We start from the raw sequence: 7,730 nt of genomic DNA, 5'->3' as shown, positions 1-7,730 counted from the left end.
CAGAAACGGGTAAAGATATCAAGCTGATATTTCGCATAGATATGGGGAGTACCCCAAAAAAATATTGGGGTACTCCCTCTCCCATACAAGTAAATTGGGGCTGATATTTTTTCCGGTTATTTTGATGGTGTAGGTAGGGTATCGTTGAATTGGTCTTTTAATATAATAGGTATAAAAAAAGGTTAAAATATAATTATTTTGCTTTTACCCTTAAATTTGGGGACCACACCATAGACAAATCCTAATTAAAAAATGATTTCAATAGATGGCGTGTTTTTATGTTGGGTAACTCAGAATAAGAAGTGATGATATCTCAGAATAATAATGGTTAATGGTGCTATTCCGCTGAACACCGAAACCGGTGGGACACAAGTGAAAAGTGGCGGTTCCCCTCATCTCGCATAATCTTTATTGACCAAAACTCATTTCGCATAACTCGTATGGTCTAAACTTTTTTGGCCGAACCATCACTTTGCCAAGAATTATGTGGCATAAGGCTCGTTTCGTCTAAAACTCTTTAGGCACAATCTTTAAAAGTTTCGTTTGCTCAAATGTATGTTCGTCTATACCTATGTATAATCTTGTTTCTCCTAATGTTATCTTAATAAATAATATATTAAGTATGTAGTAAATGTACAAATGGTGGTATTTTTTCTCATACATCCCGAAAATCACGATATTGAATGATTAAAAAATCGAAAGTTAACGAGCAATACAACATACATTTATAATACACATACAATAATTATTACAAACCCCATGAGATCGAAACCTAAAGATAGGTGCGACGACGAGCAAAGCGAGGAGGAGCGTGTTAGGTGCACATGTTCATCAAAACCAAAGCGGAGCGCAGCGAAGCGGAGCGGAGCGTTTTCCAAACAGCGGAAACAATACAAGGCACCAGTTTGCGCTATAGACAGACGCTCCGTCAAAGTTAAAGCCAAACAAATATTATTACTTTGTATAAACCTATTATTAGGCTATTCAAGATTTGGCCATACCATTATTAGGCTAAACAAGATAATGCGAAATAACTTTTTACTAATCGAGATTTATGCCATACGATTTTCGGCGAAACGAGACTTTGACCAAACGTTACTATGCAATACGAGATTAGGCAAATAAATCTTGGGCCAAAAAAGGTAGAACCGAAAAGTGGTCATGAAAATGCACTAGGGTAGACCCTGCTCCTAGAACAGGGCATGAGTTTGTGATTTGTGTGCGAGGATGGAAACTTTGAATATTTTCTTGATTTTTTTATTATTGATGCAATTACATATAGTATTTTTTCTGAGTTACCAACCGAAGTCACCCCGTGACAGTGTGACTAGATTGGTACTTCTGCAAATTACGCCATCTATCGTTGGTTTTTTTAGTAACTAGTGTCTATAGAAGAAATTCCGTCATTATCAATTTTACGTTACGAATGAATTTAGTAAACCCAGTAAACCTAACTAATCCAGAGGAAACCTAAAATATCTTTCTGTCTCTCTGAAAAACATACTTAATAACCCAAACTCGATGCTTTTAGCTATTAACATCTTTGAAATAAAATTCAGTCACCACCTTGTTACTGCCCTCATCAGATCCTCACGAGACCATTCCTCAACCAGTACCATCAGACTGTGTTTTTGATGAATCCTAACCTAATGTTCCTACGTATTGTCATCACTTAGATCAATTCGCTATATTCCTGCTCCTCATCGGACCTTTACGAGACTGTAATGTCACGCGAGAACATTGCCCACTATCTAATTTAATTTAATGTATTGAATATAGTGTAAGAATTATGCTTCCTCAATTTCAAATCAAATTATGTTGGTGTCATAAAAGTTGAAAAAGTGCAATGACAACCAATGTGCAGTGATTTTGTATCTGTACACGAAAAGATCGCGAGCTGTCAGTGCTGCCTAAACCGACGTGACCCATCTTTGAAGGCCAGCGGCCGACTGAGTCAAACGTCGCTTGTGTTTATGATTTTATAACACAGAAAGCCGCCATAGATATTTGTATGAAGATTTGAGGGAAAAAAATTGCCCAAGTTTGTTATTAATTTACACAAAATAGGTGTGTGTTTATTTAAAAACAAGGTATTTAGCGCCTAGTCCAAGCATTTATCTTTATAATTTGATAAGAATCATATGAAAATTCTTGATAATTACGACACAGTTGTTACAATACGGGAGTGTGATTTGCTGGTTTTTCGAAATTAATTTACAGTTATCCATAAGCATTTACTTAAATTCGAATGATTCAGCACCTAGCTAGACTCTTCGGCTACCTGTGTGATTTTTTTCAAGGCTGTAGAGCATCATTTACTATATAATTCTATGACAATGCCAACCCTCGATTCCCTATTGCCGACCCTTAATAGTTTCCACAGATACACAAAAAGATACATAACAAAAGTCTTATAGAACATTAAACACTAACACACGTACACTAGTTATACTGGTTATAATAATTTACCTTTTAACTTAACACATAAAATTGTAAATAAAGACATAAATTATTGACTAATGCCCAAATATCCTGGCAAGTGAAACCACCCGCCACCTTCGCCGTTATGCCAACGATGCAACGAAATTTCGCACAAAAACTATCCTAACAGCCTCTATGCTAGTACAGAATAGGTCAACTTCATCAGACTCGCACAGCCGATTGACCACGACATTAATGGACAGCTATGCAAGCATGTAACCACAATTTAATATGTATCAGAAATTGATGGAGTTGTTGCCACCCGGGGATTAGAACCCGGGGCCTCTTAGTAACTAGGTTTATAAGTAAGTATATCTCTACTTTCTTTACTATTAAACATATTTAATTAGGTTTATAAGTGAGCTTTTCTCCCTCATCAAACATTATGTAGGTATGTAGGTTTACCGCTAGTTATGGTCGAAACTTGTTGTCATTTTGCTGTACTATCAACAAAAAACAATGTACAAGATATATGAACACTGTGTATAGCTACTGATTAATCAGATATTCAGAATCTTATTTACTACTAGATAAGTAATTTTAAAAGTATGTAAACTCAAGTGTTTTTTTTTAATTTAGTTAAGTAGTTAATAAGTGTCTTAAAAATTAATTCCGTCCGTCTTTTTTAAATAAACTTGGCCTGTTTTGTAATAAATTATCGCATTTTTATTTTGATTTTAGAAAAGCAGGTCATCTTTGACTTTTGGGGGGCACCCATGGTACGTCTCCGCCGTTCCAGCTTCCACAACGTATTTTGTATACAGGGTTATTGGTAAGTTGATTGTAGAGGAAGGCATTACCATTTGATTGAACTCTATAATGCCTTATCCTTTCGGCAAAAACTAAAAAACCTTAAATATAAAGTCTTAAATACTTATTACTGATAAGGCATTATAGGGTTCAATCGACTGCAAATACCTTCCTTTATAATCCATTTAAAGGAAGCCTAAAACTTAGCAATCACCCTGTATAAGAAACTTCCAGCGTTCATATTTATAAAAAAAATGTGTAAACGCCATCGTATGACATACGTTTCGCGCAACCCTAGCGTTCACTTTTGGAACTAAATACGAACGTTCACGAAACTCCTATCTAGTTATGTTTAATAAATACAGGTGGCGCTAGTAGGATCATATTCAGTTTTTTACGTTGTCGCACGGGACATACTGTAGTATTCTTACCACCTAAGATCCTTCACGCCTAGATCATTGACCGATGGCTGAACCAAAAACTTACAAAGTTAGGGCGAGGCTCCATCACTCCGGGGCGGTGCGGTTTTCCATATACTTTTATGACACATGCCCCTGAAAAATATATGAAAACTCACACTCAATGCTCACACAGCAATGGGGCCTCGCCCTTACTATATCCGCGCAAGGAACCACTCTACAATTCGTAAAGCCTGAAAATACTGAAATGGAGCTCATTGCGAAGCTAATCGGAGCGGTTTGCGGGTTTTTACTGGGTTTTTACAGTGAAGGTGAAAAATAACTATCAATTCTATAGTTTAATTAGGTTGCCAGCAAGTACCTAATTAGGATGCCAGCGGGTTGTCGTGTGGCGTTTTCCATTTGAAGCTATTTTGTTTTTTTACTGAATTCATGCAACTAGAATAGGTACTCAAAAAATCTCTTCATGTAGGTAGGTTAAGGATTTTACAAACATTTTTTGTTATATGGGTTAGGTAGTATGGGTACCTAACGTTAGGTTATGTAGGCTACATTACATAGATTATGTACTTATTTGCTTTTGCAGAAGTGACTAACTATGTAGGTACGGCAATCTACCACTAAAACTACCACAACAAAAGTTAGTAAGTACCTACTTCCTTCCAAATTACTTTTTATAAGTAATAAAAATGAGCCAACAACGTAAATATTCAGAGCGACCTTCCCGACCTACGTCAATGAAAGTGATATTGCACGACGCAGGGGGTCACTCTATATGACGAAAAACTAAGCTTCGGAGCACTGCTGTGCGAGCCACGACTCTATCTCGTTATATTAAACGTCCCGATTGCACAATAGCTCTCGTTCATTAGTTTTTCGTCAGTATAGAGTGACCCCGCAGTGACGGGTTTTACGTGGAAAAGGGGCCGGCGGAATACCCTGGGCCGCTTTCCTCAGGTTTTCACGTAAAATCTACGTAATATCAACCGTATTCATAAAGCCATACGGGCCGTGAGAGACTCATTGAACAGTTTTATGGTGGTTTTTCATGCAATTAGCATAACATAAGTAGGTTCAGTGATATCAATGCAACATACACGTATTTATTGTATGATCGAATATCTTATGAATCGGAAATCGTGATATGCCCTATGTATCTATAGGCATACTTAACTCCATTGATTGTCAGAAAGTCAGAACCGATAGTTAAGGAACGAAATATCCGCTCTTAATATCCCTTAGCAACTGAATCACCATCCCCTCGGTTAAGCGAACTAAAGTTCTAAGTAGGTATTCTCTTTGATCCCCATTTTCCCGAAATACCGCCAAAATCCCATAAATCTAAGGTTTTTTTTCATAAATTCGTATGAGGCTGTGCGGTCGAGTTAGTGAGAATTTCGTCGGCGGCGCCAGACAGGTTCCATCTCTATGGAATTTGTCCGTTACATTTACGCACCATGATTTGTAAAATAAAAAAGTGGAAATTAAATTATAAAGACTTTCGACACCTTAGAGATAGGAGGGTTTTAAAAAAAATAGTTTTGGGAACCGAAATAATGTTATGATATTGCCATTTTAGGTACCTAGTTAGGTCACTTTTATTTTTATTAAATAGGGCTTCGGTATAGGATAATTACACAAAAGCGAAGGTAGTATCTAAGCAGTTACTTAAGAGTTTTAAAGAAAAGGTCTACTACATACAAATATAGTGGTAATGGCACAGAACAATAACTAGTTAGGTAATGGTAGCACTGTGAGGATGAAAGATTCCACCGCCGATGAGTCGCTGAGATGATGGGTTCGCTGTTCACTCCCGGGTAGCAGGTTGTCGAGAAAATAGAAAAAACCTCTCAAGTAGTGAATGTGGATTCTCTGCCGCCATTCAACCACACCTCGGGGAGAGGAATGAGTGGATGTGCCGTATCATTTAAGTAGATACCTACAGAATTTCAGTTTTATGGATTTACTGACCTCTTTAGGGTAGATACCCCCAAAAAAAAGTAATACATGTTTTTTATAAATATGGAATTAATAACTTTCTTGGGTACCAATAAAATCCATCAACAACTATCTTTTCCCTATTGCAAAGTGATCGAGTTTAAATTAATATGGTCCATATCCACATTCCTCCACCGACAGGGTGCATTTCCCGTTACCGCGTCGGGTCGGATCGCTCAAAGGGTCCAATTTAAATTCGGACCCAAAACCCAAAAGGCGGTGGAAAATGTATGCATTTCTGCGAACCCCGTCGCCTGCTGCCCCGGCGACGGCGGCGGGGGGCGGGGGGCGCTGGGCGAGGCCGGAAATGATGGGGATGCCTTCATCATGAGCTCACGACGGGAGAGTGACCGGCCTTCGTGCAGACAAGGGGGGCATGGGAGGGGCCATGCTGCGTGCACTGTTGCAATTCCTTTTAAGGGTTTGGTGGAAAACTAAGCAGCAGTGATTGTACGGTTTATGTCTTACATTTTAGTGGTAAGACTAAGCGAAACCGCTACAGATGGGCTATGCCGCAGTAAACTACCATGAGGTCATCGAAATGATCTAAAATAAAACTGGAATCAGTAAAAACACGATAAATTGTACTTACCAGCACGCTGGACACCGGGGCTGATTACCTTTAATAAAATAAATTAGTTATCAGATTACATAATATAAGTATGTACCTACATTTATTTCGTTATGCACCTCAATAGGTGAACATACGGGATTAGTCATCCTGTTAACAATCTTTTACATAACAAGAATCCATGACATAAAACAGTGAATGTCCCAGACTGATCTATCGATCTACTTATTGAAGTTCCGAGCACAGAGTATAGAGTGATAGGAGGCTTGTCCCATACATATTGATGAGTTGTGTGACTCAGAACAACTGGTCAAATCTGTTCTTAATCAATAGGTAGGTACTAGTTATTACAGGGTTGAGTGATAGGGTATCTGAAAGTTTAACAAAAAGTGCAGTGTCCTTACATTTTTTAATGGACTACATGATATTTTGATCGTCCTGGATTAGTCAATAAGTTCTAAGTCTGTCAATATTTGATAATATTGTAAGTGTCATCTATTATAAAATTTCCATATTGAATTCTTGATAGATGTGTCAAAAGTTATAATGTAACAGGAGTGTTAATGATCTAACCTCTGTTAAACTATATAGGCCTAAAAGTAACAAGGTAACTTTGATAATCTGATTTTGAAAAAAAAAACTTGTAGGTACTTACTGTCAACTGCTAGCCCTAGGCTTTGTAAGTGGTCCAGACCAGTGTGCGTAAGTACTAGGTTACGTAATTACGAAAGGTTCCTACTCCTGCAGACACAAGGTATAAAAAGTGGCATTCAACTCGAGCCCGAAGAAAATACTTTACATTTTCTTCGCCATGAACATGAATTAAATGAGTCATGATTTTCTTACTACGTACTAGTAGGTCAATCTTTATTCTTAAGACCGCTTTAAGGCTGCCCACCTAATACTTTACAAATACTCGCTTTCAGTTGTCATCTGGGAATAGGCATACTTAATAACTTATTTGGTATATCTAATATGCGTATGTATGTTGTTTTTAAGTCGAAACTTATTGATTTCTCCGATCGATGGTATAAGTACGTATTACGTATTAATAAAAAATTGAGCCATAGAAAGGTTAAGGTGTGTAAATAAAATAAAAATTTCATGTACACACGCTCATTAATTAAAAAAATACCTCGCCATTGGCCTTTCCACTTGCCCTGAGCTTTTCCCGTGAGCAACTACTGAAGCCACTAACTAACTGTGTCAAATCGTGGCCATTCAGGCCATTGTATTTCTTTGTCTGGAAAACACAGCCAATTTAGTATAGTACTTGGCAACTAGCGGCGCCTACTCGAGCGAAAACAATCGGGAAAACACTGAATCGAATGGATGGATTTTTGTTTTAAAATTTTACCACTTAATAGATTTTTTGCTTACAAAGAATGCCCATTGGATTTACCTACTTTGAAATTAGGTTTCCCAGGACGTTTTTTTTGAGCAGGGTAACTATAGTGAAACAAAGAAATATGAGCTTTATTATAGCTTTATAATCAACAAAAAAAAATGTC

The sequence above is a fragment of the Plutella xylostella genome, chromosome 29 (genome assembly GCF_932276165.1).
Source record: "Plutella xylostella chromosome 29, ilPluXylo3.1, whole genome shotgun sequence".
Lineage (NCBI taxonomy): Eukaryota > Metazoa > Arthropoda > Insecta > Lepidoptera > Plutellidae > Plutella > Plutella xylostella.
This window is presented reverse-complemented; position numbering follows the sequence as displayed.